Raw genomic sequence first — 16,824 nt, 5'->3', positions numbered from 1 at the left:
ACTGGGAATTTCACCTTTCAATGCCAATAAATGTTTATTAAGCCTCAATTATGTGCAAGGCATTATGCTACTCTCTGGAGACAGAAAAGTAGAGATGAATGACCCTTGGTACACTTTCCATCTACCTCTCAGGGTTGCAGGGAGTAACTCTGAGGGCCTGGCTTGTCTTTTCTCTAACACTATCAGCTCCAAGCACGTTGGCTGTATTCCTCCCATTGTTAAGTGCTAGTCATTAGGAGCCCGGTTCCATTTACTCTCAATGTCAATTAGCTCTTACAAAAGGATAATGATTTCAAAAATGTAAGCATGTTATTCACCCTTAACATCTCAACGTCATACTTTCTCCTGTAACACAATGGACCTCACAGAATAGGCTTAAAATTTAGGTCAGTTCCTAGCTAGCCTTGGTCCCACCAAGTTCATGTCCAGATGCAACATCTTTCAAATTAGTGCTCACCGCAGCGTCCATTGGCTTGGGTACAGAAGGTCACTCCCAAAAGCTTCTTATTGCTCCTTAGGGCATAAATTCTGGCTGGCTGTAAAACCCAGTTTGAATTCCAGCTTCTAGATTTCTGAGGCTCACTCTTCTGACCTTTTGAAACTCACAGGGTTGGAGATTCATATAGTTTACGTTCAGGGGAAAACTAGTACCTCCAGTAGGAGGGTTGCTGAGCCCTAATCTAGTCAACAAGCTTGTATGCCGGCCTACAAAAAGGAGTGAATGACAATGCAATTAGCACTTGCAGGAAAATGCCACGCCACCAACATCAGTGCCTATGCTTCCATGATGACGAACCTTGATGAGGTCAAAGAAAAATTTTATAAAGACCTGGAAACCCTTATCGTCAATGTGCCAAAAAAGGACAAACTTATAATTCTGGGTGACTTTAATGCTAGAGTAGTCTCAGACTACCAGACATGGCAGGGAGTCCTTTGGAGGACTGGAGTTGGAAACAGTGACAGCAATGGTCACTTACTACTGAAGACTTGTGAATCTCATGACCTTCTCATTATCAACACTCTCTTCCATTTACCTAAACACAATAACACTTCATGGATGTGCCCTCACCGCAAACATTGGCAGCTAATAGGCTATGTGGTTGGAAGGAGAAGAAACAGACAGAATGTGAGAGTGACAAAGGCAATGTGGCACAGAGTGAGGGACTGATCATAGACCGATCCTCTAATATATAATCTAATATATAAATATTAGCATTCGACAAAAGCAGTGATCCCAAGGCAAAATGACTATCAGAAGAATTAATGTCAATAGGTTAGAGCACTTCTCTGAGTATGAACAGTTTGTTGCTATCTTAGAGAGAAAGTTGAGCCAATACACAGAATATTTGCAAACATCATTGCAAATATTGATAAAAATGGTGGAGAAATTCAGAAAAAATACAAACTTCACAGGGTTTCCCAGCAGGATAGTTCATCCATCTCTAAGAAGGCAGCATTTAATTCCCTCAAAAGTAAAGTACAAATGAGGAGCAGAGAAATGCAGGACCCTTAGCTCAGTGAGAAGACAGATGAAATTCAGTTTTATGCTGATGACAACAATCCAAAGTGTTTTGATGATACCCTGAAGGCTATTTACAGGTCAAAGATATATGGTGCATCACAACTACTCAGTGCTAATGGAGCCACATTGGTTAGTGATAAGAACATTAATTCTTTGCTGCTTGTGCCAATTTTGGCCTAAAAATTAATACCAAGAAAATACAAGCGCTCCATCAGCCAGCACCACACCATCCAAATATTGAACTATCAGTTACAGAAAATGGAGAAATGCTGAATGCTGTGGATAATTTCACTTACCTTGGCAGTATACTTTCCAGGAATGTACACACTGATAATGAGGATGATGCACACAGTGTCAGAGCTAGCTCAGTATCTGGAAGACTCTGAAGGAAAGTGTGGAAAAGAAGAGGTATTAGACTGACTACCAAACGGAAGGTCTACAGAGTTGTTGTGCTGACCTCATTGTCGTATGCCTGTGAAACCTGGACAGTATATACCAGCACCATGCCAGGAAATCATCACTTCCATTTAAATTATCTTTGGAAGATTCTGAAGTTCACCTAGCAGGATAAGATATCAGACACTGAGGTCCTCTCTTGAACTAAACTGCCAAGCATTCAAAAACTTGACTACAGAGAGTGCAACTATGATGGACTGGCTACATTGTTCAAATACTAAACACACACTTGCCAAAAAGACTCGTTTATGGAGAACTCACATAGGACAAGCACTCACATGGTAGTCAGAAGAAGCAATACAAGGACACTCTCAAGGTCTGTCTTAAGAATTTTGGATTATGATCTGAAAAGGATGCATTGACTGCCTCTGCCTTTCTGCACTGGATTGTGAGGTTTTTATATCCTGGTACATGGTCAATTTTTGTATATATACCATGTACCACTGAGAAAAAGGTATATTCCTTTCTAACTCCATTCAGTTTTCTCTAGAGATCTATCATATCTACCTCATCCAGAGTTCTATAGGTTAGGTATTCAAGACACAGCAGTCAATGAATAGAGCAGTCTACCATTTGATAAACCCAAGGACCCCAGCTTCTGAGATAAGAACTCACTGTTTGACAAAAACTGCTGGGAAAACTGGATAATACTATGGCAGAAACTGGGCATAGACAAATGCCTGACATTGTATACAAGAATAAAGCCCAAATGGATACATGGTCTAGGTATAAAAACTGATACTATAAACAAGTTATGGAAGCAAGGAATAGTGTATTTGTCAGATTTATGGAGAATGGAGAAATTTTTGACCAAACAAGAGATAGGGAACATTATGAAGTGCAAAAAAGATAATTTTGATTATGTTAAATTGAAAAGTTTTTGCACAAACAAACCCAATGCAACCAAGATTAGGAGGGAAACAGAGAACTGGGAAAGAATTTTTGCAACTAGTATCTGAGATAAAGGCCTCATTTCTAAAATATACTGAGAACTGAGTCAAATTTACAAGAGTACAAATCATTTCCCAATTGATACATGGTCAAAGGATATTTCAGAGTAAGAAATTAGAACTATCTATAGTCATATGAAAAAATGCTCTAAATAACTATTGATTAAAGAAATGTAAATCAAAACAACTCTGAGGTACCACATCACACCTATCAAATTGGTTAACATGACAAAACAGGAAGATGATAAATGTTGGAGAAGAAGTGGGAGAGATGGAACACATTCATTGTTGGTGGAGCTGTGAGCTGATTCAACCATTCTGGAGAGCAATTTGGAACTATGCCCAAAGGGCTACAAAAATGTGCTTACCCTTTGACCCAGCAATGTTGCTTCTAGGACAATATCCCAAAGAGATTATAAAAATGGGAAAAGGTCCCACATGTACAAAACTATTTATAGCAGCTCTGTTTGTGGTGGCCAAGAAATGGAAATTGAGGGGATGCCCATCAACTGGGGAATGGCTGAACAAGTTGTGGTATGTGAATGTAATGGAATACAATTGTGCTATAAGAAATGATGAATAGGAGGACTTTAGAGAGACCTGGAAGGACTTCTATGATCTGATGCTCAGTGAAAGGAGCAGAACCAGGAGAACATGGTACACAGGAACAGTCACAGTGTGCGAGGACTGTTTCTGGTAGACCTAGCCCTTCACAGCAATGCTGTGAACATTCCCAAAGGACTCTTGAGGAAAAATGCCATCCACATACAGAGAAAGAACTACGGAATCAGAACATAGAATGAAGCAAAATGTTTTCTCTTGTATTATATTTTGTTCTGGCTTGTTTTTTTCTCATGGTTTCTCCCATTCATTTTAATTCTTCTGTGCAACATGACCAATGTGAAAATGTGATTAATGAGAATGTATGTGTAGAACCCATATAAAATTGCATGCCATCTCAGGGAGGGAGGTGAGAGGGAGGGGGAGAAAATCTAAGACTTATGGAAGTGACTGCAGAAAACTGAAAACAAATAAATTAATTTTTTAAAAAAGAATTTTGGAATTGATTGTGTGTCATAAGATGCTGGCACAGGACCACCCAGCATGGCATGCCCTCGTCAGAGAAGGTGCAGTGCTCTGTGAGCAAAGCAAAAGTAAAGTAGGTCAAAAGAAATGTGAGATGCACAAATTTAGAGAATCCGCCCCAAATATTCACATGTACTATTTGTGCCCAACCTGTAGTAAAGCATTCTGAGCTCCTATTGGTTTGATCAGCCACAGACTCACTGTAACTTGCTTCTACATAATGACATCATTTTGGTTTTCTTCAAGAATGAAGGACAACAACCAGCCAACCACCTAAAACATAAAGGAACAGATACAGAGGCTGAGGTCTGAGGCTCATTTCTCAGAGCCAAAGTGGCCTCAGTGGGGAAAAGGCCCCAAGGTTTATTCGCCCCATAGCACTGTCTCTCTCCTCAAAAGGGACTGAGGCAAGAAAGGTCTGATAGAAGTCCATTAAGGCCTTTGGATGTCTTAGTCAATCAAATGTGGGTGCCACATCAAAGAGCCTGCAATTCACCACATAGCTAGCCGATCAGAATCACTTACCAAATGTCTATGTATACTTTATATCCCCCATAAAGAACTCTAACATGTCACAGCTCTAAGGGAAGTGAGCTTCTCAGCTTCTCCAAGTGGGGAAGTTGCATCAGTCAGCTGAGCTGAAGCACTCTGTGCATGCACCAACCCCCATTTCATAAAGATGAAAATGAAAATAGTCCCTGTTCACAAGAGACTTATATTCTACTAGAAGTAATAGCATGTACACAAAGATAGGATATACAAAAATCAACACAAAATTATTTTTTTTTGGTAAGGAAGATGTTGCTAACAATTGAGAGGGTTAAGAAAATCTTCACATAGGACAGATTCTCAGCCTTTTTTGTCCCTATGAGCCTTCCCATACCCTCATTCAATATGAAAGGAAATAAACTTAAATAAAAATACTAGAGCTCCTGCATATGTATGCACACAGAATTAAAATAAATAGTGTAGTTACATTCAGCAGGATAATATGGTTATCAAATATCTCCCATGCTCCTTTGGCAAGTTCACAGTCTGAGTCAGGAACCCCTAAACTGGCACCTGAATGAGCTTTGGTCACCAATCTTGTGGCACTCCACTAAATTTTTAAAAAGCAAAGCCTGCAAATCTCCATTTCTTAGGGGAATGATATATCATAAAATTAGCTATAGAAGATTTTTTGTAATGAATCCATGATTTCGTTGTTGAGTCATCTCTTCATTACTTCAGATTTCTAACCCTCCATGCCTTCTCATGCTTTGTGGTTCTTGTCTCTGCTTTCCAATAAGTCTTGATCATAGGACACAGAGCCTTAGAAATCATCTAATTCAACTCCCACATGTTTTAGAGGAGGAAATTAAGTCCCAGAAATATTCAATGAATTGAGGCAAAGTCACATAGAGAACATGGTCAACCGACTGAAAGTTTTTTAGTAACTTGGAGGTCACAGTGTAGAACACAGGCTTATTTATGTGTCTCTTGTTCTCCATCTCTACATTGCAAATATCTATGCAAGATAATCAGTGAGTCATTTTTTTCCCTATTTGTGGAAGGACAGATTCAAATTTTATAGACGCTTCTTCAGTGTTATCAAAAAAAAGCATCTGTCCTTTGGACATATGAGTCAGACTCTTTCGGTAGTTAGCAAAAGCTATCCTATGTGGCAGAGCAGCTCATGAGAAGTGACCTAAGAGCCTTTTGGTGCAATGACTCCTCAAAGTCCATTCCAATTCCCTGTGAATATATTGTTATCCTGCTCATGGGCAGCTTGGACTGAATTAATAAATGAGTATGCAACAGTAGCACTTATTGTAATAGCAAAGAATTAAAAATAAAGTAGATGCTGATCAATTATGCAAAGGTTAAAGAAATTATGGTAAATGAATGTAATGGAATGTTATTATGCTATAAGAAATTATGTATATGATGAATATAGAGGAGCATAGGAAGACATGTTAACTGATGAAAAGTGAAATAAACAAAACCAAATTTAAATATACACAACCACCACAATGTAAATGGAAAGCATAACAATTAAACAAAATCAATAGTATTTCTATGTAATAATAACAAAACTCAAGGGGCAGTGATGGGAAGAGAAATTCCATTTAAAATAACTACCAAATGCATAAAATATTTAGAGACTCAATCTACTAAAGAGTTCATTAGAAAATATTCCTTAAACTGTGCCCAAGGGCTATAAACTGTGCACATCCATTGATCAGGAGCAGCCAGGTGGTGCAGTGGATAGATCACCAATACAGGAGTCAGCAGGACCTGAGTTCAAATCTCACCTCAGACACTTGACACTCACTAGCTATGTGACCTTGGGCAAGTCACTTAACCCAAACTGTCTCATCCTGGGTGATCTCCAGTCATCCTGATGAATATCTGGTCACTGGATTCAGATGGATCTGGAGGAGAAGTGAGGCTGGTGACCTTGCACAGCCCTTCCTCCCTCAAAACAAAGTCAAGTGCAAGTCATGTCACCATTTCTCTGATGGCGTGGTCTTCTTTGGTAATGAAGGACGAACTCACTCATTGATCAAGAAACACCACTTCTATGTCTATAGCTCAAAAAAATCATAAAAAAGAGAAAAGGACTCACATGTACAAAAAGATTTATAGCAGCTGTTTTGGTGGTGGCAAAAAAAATTGAAAATTGAGCGGATGCCCATCAATTGGGGAATGGTTGAACAAGTTGTGGTATATGAATGTAATGGAATACATTAAAAAATGATGAGACAGGGGGGCGGAGCCAAGATGGCATAGTAGAAAGATGCACATACACATAGCTCCGAACCCACAACCCACAGAACGGCTAGAGGGGACCAACTCACGGTGAATTCTGCACCCAGAGGCCACGGAATATTGGAGCGAGGGAGATTTCTGTTCTGGAGAGACCTGCAAACCTCTCACGGGGGGTCCTTCGCGCTGCGGACTGGGCACCGGGACTGGGAGCAGAGGGCAGCCCTGCAGCAGCCGCGACACCGTGAGGAAAAAATCTGAGTGGGCTACGGGGACGGGATCTCCAGCGGCGGCACAAGCCCCTCCACCCACAGGTGACGGGGGTCGGTGAGAGAGTCTCTTTGGCAGGTGGAGAGGGGAGTGGGGTGCCCCCATGGCTCAGGTGCCCCCGGGAGATAGAAGCTGAGAGGCGGCTGCAGACAGGGACTCCCCAAGCTGGTGGGAGCCTGGATCCATTGTGGAAGGTCTGTACATAAACCCCCTGAGGGAACTGAGCCTGAGAGGCGGCCCTGCCCTGACCTGACCACCTGAACTTAATTCTCACACTGAATAGCAGCCCTGCCCCCGCCAAAAGCCCTAAGGCAGGAAGCAGCATTTGAATCTCAGTCCCCAAACGCTGGCTGGGAGGACCAGGAGGCGAGGTGGGTGTGAGGAGAATATTCAGAGGTCAAGTCACTGGCTGGGTAGAATGCCCAGAAAAGGGAAAAGAAATAAAACTATTGAAAGCTACTTTCTTGGAGAACAGACATTTCCTCCCTTCCTTCCTGATGAGGAAGAACAATGCTTACCATCAGACAAAGACACAGAAATCAAGGATTCTGTGTCCCAGCCCACCCAATGGGCTCAGGCCATGGAAGAGCTCAAAAAGAATTTTGAAAATCAAGTTAGAGAGGTGGAGGAAAAACTGGGAAGAGAAATGAGAGGGATGAAAGAGAAGCATGAAAAGCAGATCAGCTCCCTGCTAAAGGAGAACCAAAAAAATGTTGAAGAAATTAACACCTTGAAAACTAGCCTAACTCAATTGGCAAAAGAGGTTCAAAAAGCCAATGAGGAGAAGAATGCTTTCAAAAGCAGAATTAGCCAAATGGAAAAGGAGATTCAAAAGGTCACTGAAGAAAATAGTTCTTTCAAAACTAGAATGGCACAGATGGACGCTAAGGACTTTATGAGAAAGACAGATATCACAGAACATAGCGAGAAGATTGGAAAAATGGAAGATAATGTGAAATATCTTATTGGAAAAACCACTGACCTGGAAAATAGATTCAGGAGAGACAATGTAAAAATTCTGGGACTACCTGAAAACCATGATCAAAAAAAGAGCCTAGACATCATCTTTCATGAAATTATCAAGGAAAACTGCCCTGAGATTCTAGAAACAGAGGGCAAAATAACTATTCAAGGAACCACAGATCACCACCTGAAAGAGATCCAAAAAGAGAAACTCCTAGGAACATTGTGGCCAAATTCCAGAGTTCCCTAGTCAAGGAGAAAATATTGCAAGCAGCTAGAAAGAAACAATTCAAGTATTGTGGAAATACAATCAGGATAACACAAGATCTAGCAGCTTCTACATTAAGGGATCAAAGGGCGTGGAATAGGATATTCCAGAAGTCAAAGGAACTAGGACTAAAACCAAGAATCACCTACCCAGCAAAACTGAGTATAATACTTCAGGGGAAAAAATGGTCTTTCAATGAAATAGAGGACTCTCAAGCATTCTTGATGAAAAGACCAGAGCTGAAAAGAAAATTTGACTTTCAAACACAAGAATCAAGAGAAGCATGAAAAGGTAAACAGAAAAGAGAAATCGTAAGGGACTTACTAAAGTTGAACATTTCTACATGGAAAGACAATATTTGTAACTCTTGAAACTTTTCAGTATCTGGGTAGTTGGTGGGATTACACACACACACGCGCGCGCGCACATGCACACACACACAGACAGAGAGCACAGAGTGAATTGAATAGGATGGGATCATATCTTAAAAAATGAAATTAAGGGGTGAGAGAGAAATATATTGGGAGGAGAAAGGGAGAAATGGAATGGGGCAAATTATCTCTCATAAAAGAGGCAAGCAAAAGACTTTTTAGTGGAGGGAAAAAGAGAGGAGGTAAGAGAAAAACATGAAGTTTACTCTCATCACATTCCACTAAAGGAAGGAATAAAATGCACACTCATTTTGGTATGAAAACCTATCTTACAATACAGGAAAGTGGGGGAGAAGGGCATAAGCAGGGTGGGGGGGATGAAGGAAAGGAGGGCAATAGGAGGAGGGAGCAATTTGAACTCAACACTCTTGGGGAGGGACAGGATCAAAAAAGAGAATAGAAGCAATGGGGGGCAGGATAGGATGGAGGGAAATATAGTTAGTCTTACACAACATGACTATTATGGAAGTCATTTGCAAAAGTACACAGATATGGCCTATATTGAATTGTTTGCCTTCTAAAGGGAATGGGTGGGGAGGGAGTGATGAAGAGAAGCTGGAACTCAAAGTTTTAGGAACAACTGTTGAGTACTGTTCTTGCTACTAGGAAATAACAAATACAGGTAATGGGGTATAGAAAGTTATCTGGCCCTACAGGACAAAAGAGAAGATGGGGACAAGGGAAAAGAGGGATGATAGAAGAGAGGGCAGAATGGTGATAGAGGCAATTAGAATGCTCGGTGTTTTGGGGGGGAGGGGACAAATGGGGAGAAAATTTGGAACCCAAAATTTTGTGAAAATGAATGTTAAAAGTTAAATAAATAAATTTTTTAAAAAGAAGAAAAAAAAAGAATTGAGCAAAAGGGTGACACGAGAAGACCTATACATAAAGGGGTTAAATCTAGAAGCAGCATGAAAGATGGTTTAGGGTGAGGAAAGAGGGGAGGTTAGGTATCTAAGTGGCACAGTTGGTTGGTTGTTGTCCTTTGTTCTCAAAGAGGACCAAAATGACATTACTAAGCCAGAGTCAATTTTCAGTGTGTCCTACTGTAACTAATCAGACCAATACAAGCTCAGAATGCTCTGCTCAAGTCAGGCACAAATAGTCTGTGTGAACGTTTGGGGTGGATACTCTAAATTTGAGCATCCTGCATTTCCTTCAAGCTGTTTCAATTCTGCTTTTCTCATAGAGCACATAGCACCTTCTCTGATGTGGACATGCCATGCTGAGAGGTCCTATGCCAGTGTCTCCTATGTCACACAATCAATTTCCAAGTTCTCAAGCAAGACTTTGAGAGTGTCTTTGTATTGCTTCTTCTGCCTGCCATGTGAACACCTGTCCCATGTGAGTTCTCCATAAAACAGTCTTTTTGGCAGTTTAGTTCCAGTAAGGACCTCAGTGTCTAGTACCTCATCCTGCCAGGTGATCTTTAGAATCTTCCTAAGACAATTCAAATGGAAGTGATTCAGTTTCTTGGCATGGTGCTGGTAGACTGTCCATGTTTCATATGCATACAACAATGAAGTCAGCACTACAGCTCTGTAGACCTTCAGTTTGCTAGTCAGTCTTCTCTTCCATACTTTCCTTCAGAGCTCTGGCAATGCATGTTTCAGTCTCATTGGCAATGTGTACATTCCTGAAAAGCATACTACCAAGATAAGTGAACTTATCCAAAACATTCAAAACTTCTCCATTTGCTGTAACCAATGGTTCCACATATGGATGGTGTGGTGGTAGCTGATGGAGCACCTGTGTTTTCTTAGGGTTAATTGTTAGGCCAAAATTAGCACAAACAGAAGAGAATTGATTCATACTTTGTTGTATTGCAGCTTCAGAGGCTGCATTGAGTGCACAATTATCTGCAAATAGAAAATCATACACCAACACTCCCTCTGCTTTGGTTTTGGCTTGTAGCCTTTTCAAATTGAAGAATTTACCATCAGTGGGGTAGCTAACCTTGATGCCATGTTCATCCTCATTGAAAGCATTTGACAACATGGCTGAAAACACCATACTAAAAAGCATGGGAGAAAGTACACAGCCTTGTTTCACTTCATTGGTTACTGGGAAGGCACAAGAGCATTGCCCATTATGTAGAACCTAGGCCAGCATGCCATCATGAACCCTGAAACCTATTTATGGACCAAAAAGCTATGATGCATCTCAACTACTCAGTACTGATGGAGCTACATTGATTAGTGTTAAGGATATGATCCTAGAGAGATGGGCTGAACACTTCCATAGTGTTCTCAACAGACCATCATCAATCAATGCTGGGGACATTGACCATTTACCTCAGGTTGAAGTCAATCCCTACTTAACTGAAGCTCCAACTGAAGAAGAGGTTTTCAATGCCATTAGACTCCTTTCATGTGGCAAATCACCTGGTGCTGACTCTAGTTCAGCTGAGATTTACCAAGTAGGGGGACCATTGCTCATACAAAAGCTGACTGAACTTTTCCAGGTTATATGACAAGAGCAGGTTATTCCCCAGGAGTTCAAGGATGACCCAAGATACCTCATCTCCATAAAGGTAAAGTAAATAGATTGTCCTATGACAATCATGGGGGCAAAGGGGGGTCTCTCTATTAGTCATTGTTGGCAAGATTCTAGATCCTTCACCTTGAAGATGGTCATCTACCTGAAAGCCAGTGTGGCTTCCGAAAGGAAAGTCCAGGGAACAGTTGATATGGTGTTTGTTGCCCGACAACTCCAGGAGAAATGCCAGAAGCAGAACAGAGGTCTGTACACAACATTTGTAGATCTGACCAAGGGCTTTGATACTGTGAGTCATGAGGGCTTATGGAAAATTATGTCAAAATATGTTTGCCCAGAGAAGTTCTTCAGTATTGTAGGTGGCACAGTAGATAGAGTATTGAGCCTAGAGTCAGAAAGACTCCTCTTCCTGAGTTCAAATCTGGCCTCAAACACTCTCTAGCTTTGTGACTTTAAGCAAGTCACTTAACACCATTTGTCTCAGTTTCCTCATCTGTAAAATGAGCTAAAGAAAAATGCAAACCACTCTAATATCTCTGCCAAGAAAATCCCCAAATGGGGTCATGAAGAGTCTGATTCAATTAAAACAACTGAACAAAAACAACAAAAAAAAGTTGGGAAAACTTATGAGGAGGCTATCATAATAATAATCCAGATGATGAAAGTAAGCGCCTCTATGGTGGCAGTGGAAATGAAGGGACGGAGACGAAAGCAAGAAACACTGCAGAAGCCACAGGGACTTTTTGATTGATTACATAAGAAAAGTAGGGAAAGTCAAGGATCAAAGCTAATGTTGTGTTTTCAAAGATGGAATACTTGATGCCACCAATAGAAATAGCCAAGTCAGAAGGAGGAGCAGGTCTTAGAGGATAGGTTGCAGCTCTGTGTGGATGTATTGAGTTTGACATGGGAACAGGATCATCAGCGGGAGATCATGGGAGCATCCTTTTAAAGCTGGAAAGGACTCTGGAGGTTACATCATCCAGTCACTTCATTTTACAGCTGAGACAAAGAGTTTAAACAACTTGCCCAAACTCACACAAATATTCAGCCGCAAAGCCTTTATATGAATTGCTTTTCTCCCCTAATCCATTGTTACAATGGCAATGGTTTGATTATGCATTAGTCTAACACATCTTTAGGGCAGACAATTAGTACCACTGTGCTCAGGGGGATGAATGTTTCTCATTGTTCAGATAATGAGTTATTCTCCAGCATCACAAGGCCTGACCAGAGCCCTTCCTGAGAGGCACAGAATTCTATGTATGCAAACTGCCTCATGTGTACTCTGCCAGCTCCCAAACCTGGACTCCTTTAGGTTTGGGTTTTTGAGTCTGCCATCCTTCCCTACATTTAGACTCTGGGTACATCTCTCATTCTTCTAATCAAGTTGAGAAGGTTTTTGACAGAAAATTGATAGAATCAATTTATTGTTGTTGTTCAGTTATTTTAGTTGTGTCTGACTCTTGGTGATCCCATTTGGAGTTATCTTGGTAAAGCTACCAGAGTGGTTATCACTTCTTTCTCCAGCTCATTTTACAGATAAGGAAACTGAGGCCAATAGGATTAAGTGACTTGTCCAGGGTTGTACCACTAAGTGTCTGAGGTCAGATTTCACTCAGGAAGATGAGTCTTCCTGACTCCAACCCTGGCATTCTATCCATTGTGCCATGTAGCTGCCCATAGGATCAATACAAAATCATTAAATAATGACAGTCATTACATAGGAAAATATGAACAATGAGATTGAGACAATGATTTCATTATATAAAGAACTCTCCAGGCATGGAAACTCCCCACCTTCCAAAGCAAGTCTGCCTCTTCTGGTCTTGGAGAATTACCTAGAATACTGAAAGATTAAATGACTTGCCCAGGGTCACACAGTCAATAAGTGTCAAAGCTGGGACTTGACATCTTGGCTCTCTGACACACTCCCTATCCACTATTCCAGGAATTCCCAGTCTTTTTCAGTCCTTCAGCTTTCAAACAACTTTCAGTATACCTGCCAGTATTCATTATTTAGTATGATAGGAAAGAAATCTTAGAGTTAATTCTGCAAATACAGAAAAGAAAACATACTTTGGTTGGGAACCCCTACACTGCCCTCATGCTGCCTCTCACTCATAGTAAGATAAATTATGATGAAGGGAATATGATCACCAGAATTAAGGAACAGAAATATTTTTTCATACTTAGTTGATATAAGCAAGTGGCTTATTGATAACTCACAAACAGATTTTGTCATATAAGAAAGATTCAAGACATATGTACTCTATTATCTTTCTGGATCTCCATTTTGGCCTGGTATGGAGAATTGAAGTTGATTATATAACTGCAACCTAGGCAACAGATCAATTCTGGATGGGCTGTCCATATTAAGAGTTGAGTTGTTTTATATCGAGGTAACAGTCCTCTTACAAATGCATCGTTCTAATGTAAGCAGAACTCTGATACCTTTTAATACACTACTGGTGAATAGTCCAGATAAAACTAAATCAAACTGTAAGTAGAGCCTTCACTCTTGGATACTGATCAATCACTTCAGCTATCTTTAGCTACATTCACTTCCTTCTTCTTGTGAATGAAAAACCTTGTCTAACTGTTAAGAAAACCTAGGCAGACAGAAGTTAAGTGTCTTGCCCAGGCCACACAGCTAGTGTCTAAGGTTGGGTTTGAACTTGGGTCTTCCTAACTCCAGGCATAGTGCTTTATCTACTGCTCCACCTAGCTGCCTCTCTACTTAGGAAAGCATTAGGAATAAATAATACCTCAATGGCTGCTATCATATGACCATCATAGAGTGCCTTACTCATAGTAGGCATCTAAAATTTCTTTTATTTAAATGTTTACTTTTTGAGTGACAGGTAATCTTTTTATGGAGGAGGGGGATTTACATAATATCTATATGTGTCTATATATTATTATTTTAACAGATTTCCCATCAATGTTTTCAGTTCCTAACATGCCTTGAACTGGGAATGGTCTCAACAGCTACCTACAGGACCTGAAAGCTCCAAGAGTCTCAAAGTTTCTGATTTCAGGTATCTATAAAGAAAAATTTCCATCCAAAGAACTATGGAATTGGAAAGCAGAATGAAGCAAAATAATTTCTCTTACGTTATCCTTTATTTTGTTTAGGTTTTTCTCATTGTTTCTCCCATTCATTTTAATTCTTTCATGCAATTTGACTAAGGTGAAAATGTATTTAATATGTAGAATCCACATAAGATTGCATGCCGTCTTAGGGAGGGAAGGGGGGAAATCTAAGACTTATGGAAGCGATTGTAGAAAACTGAAAACAAATGTTTAAAAAGAAAAAGAAAAGAAAAATTTCCTAACAAACAGCTTTCCAAAAGTGGAGTGTGTTGCCTTGGGAGAGAAGGAGCTTCTCCTCAATGGAAGTCATCAAGCAAAGGGTATATGACCACACCATTCATCAGGTATGTTGTCTTGGGAGGTACCTTTTCAGGTAAGAGTTGAAACTTATCTTCACCATCACCAATTATAAGCATTTACTAAGGAAACTGAAGTTGAGGGAAGTCCCTAGGAGTTATAAGGCTGAAATGGTCATGTTTTCAAGGGGAAAAGAGCCTTGTTACCTAGCAGGATTTGTATTGAATGAGCACACACTTCATTTTTTATATATCAGAGGGCAAATACCCAGGGTTAGTCTTAGATAAAACTGGGAAGTCAATGATTTTGGTTGGATTTCAGTGGTGAATACTTTGCAATGGCAAATTTGATCTCTTTTCTGTTTCATGCACCTTCTCAGTAGTAAATCCCCAGTCACATCACACTGAGTCCATCATTCAGAAAGCAAGAACCTCCATCATTATAGTCAAAGACATCTCAGGGTACCCACAAAATTCAGGAAGACAAATTATATGCAGGTAATCTAGTTTTATAGTCTAAGCTTGTCCAACTTGTTAAGTCTCAAAAGTTTTGTCAATTCTGAACATTCTTTTCAACATAGTGGACACTGGGAATGTGTTTATTATTATTGATGGCAATGTAGTAATCATCTATATCAGAGAAACCTGGGAAGACTTGTAAGAACTTGTAGAGAGTGATGTGACCAGAATAAAAGAACAGTTTATACAACAGCATTATAAAGACAAACAACTTGGAAGACTTAAGACCTTTGGTCAATGCAATGGCCAGATTGCAAAATACTGCTACCCACCTCTTGACAGAGAAGTGATGGACCCAGGATGGAGAATAAGATGTACATTTGGGGGTATAGACGATGTAGGTGTTTGTCTTGCTTGACCACACATTATGGTTTTTCGTTCTTTTCTCCACTGAAACAGGTGGAAGGGAAAGATGATAAATTTCTATTTATTGAAAAATAAATAAAATTTTAGAAGCAATCCTTATGGAAAAATGAATCCTATCTACAAGTAGTCATCCAGCCTTTGTTTGAAAACTTCCAATGAAAAGAAGCTCTCCCTTCCTCCCAATACATCCCATTCCAATTCAGGATAACTCCAAATATTGGGAAATTTTTTCTTTCATATATCTAAAAATCTACATTTCTTCAACTTGGTACCCGCTGCATCCTAGTTCTGCCCTCTGAGACAAAGCACAACAAGTCTAGTCCCCCTTTCACATGATCGTCCTTCAAATAACTGAAGATAGCAATTACGCTCTTCCTAAATCTTCTCTTCTCTAGATAAAAATATCCTCACGTCCTTCAGTTGATCCTACCATGGCATAGTTTCTAGTCCCCTAACCATCTCGGCCACCCTCTGGATGTTCCTCAATGTGTCTTTTCTTAAATATGGATATTCTGCATTTGTCCTGAGTAGGGTAGAGTACGATTGGATTGTTGTTGTCTATTTGTTTCAGTCATGTCCAACTTTTCATGCCTTCACTTGGGGTTTTGTGGGCAAAGATACTGTATTGGTTTGCCATTTCCTTCTCCAGCTCATTTTACAGATGAGGAAACTGAGGCAAACAGCTAGGAAGCGTCTGAGGCTGTATTTGAACTCAGATCCTCCTGACTCAAGGCCTGATACTCTATCCACTGCATCACCTAGCTGCCCCATAATGATATTACCACCTCTCTGACTGTGAACCTCTATTAATTCCTAGTTTATCCTGCCATCCTCTAAGGTCCCCAAATGTTTTTGAGTGAATTGCTGTCTATCCACACTTTCTCTCTCCAACTGTTCCACTTTAATCCAAGTGTAAGTCTTTATATTTATGTCTCAGGTGCCATCAATGTAGCCTATCATTCTGGTCTTTTGAGATTATTTTTAGATCCTTAATTGGTTATTTAGTATGTAATATTTACCTCCAAGTTCATATCAGCTCTAAATATGATAAGCATGATTTCATCAAGTCACTGATTATAATGACTTAGCTAAGGATGAGAACACAAAGGACTTTGTCACTAGTTACTAGTCTGTCTCCTTATCCCACTAGAGTCCTTCCTCCATGCAATTATCAAAGCGATCTTCCTAAATCAAAGATCTGATCATATCACATCCCCTCCCCAATCAATAAATTACCCCTGAGGTCAAATATAAAATCCTCTCTATGACATTCAAAACCTTTAGTAACCTGGATTCTTCCTATCTTTTGAGGTTTGAGATCCAGCGGCTTCTTTGTTGTTCCTTGAGCACTCCATCT

General features: G+C 40.1%; 1 long non-coding RNA gene across 3 annotated transcripts in view; it reads right to left on the bottom strand.

The window, feature by feature from the left end:
* LOC140501781 (uncharacterized) overlaps positions 1-16,824 on the bottom strand; it is a 112,354-nt gene that overhangs the window by 12,129 nt on the left and 83,401 nt on the right. For 2 of the 3 annotated variants that reach the window (XR_011966349.1, XR_011966351.1), the window contains exons 2-3: positions 15,374-15,491; positions 1,819-1,904 (exon numbers count right to left, since the gene is read on the bottom strand). This is a non-coding gene — a long non-coding RNA (uncharacterized lncRNA). The remainder of the gene's footprint in view (positions 1-1,818; positions 1,905-15,373; positions 15,492-16,824) is intronic. The other variant, XR_011966350.1, reaches the window with a different exon arrangement.

Source organism: Notamacropus eugenii, chromosome 4 (genome assembly GCF_028372415.1).
Source record: "Notamacropus eugenii isolate mMacEug1 chromosome 4, mMacEug1.pri_v2, whole genome shotgun sequence".
Classification (NCBI taxonomy): domain Eukaryota; kingdom Metazoa; phylum Chordata; class Mammalia; order Diprotodontia; family Macropodidae; genus Notamacropus; species Notamacropus eugenii.
Note: the sequence above shows the minus strand (reverse complement) of the source record. Positions and strands in the feature narration are given on the sequence as shown.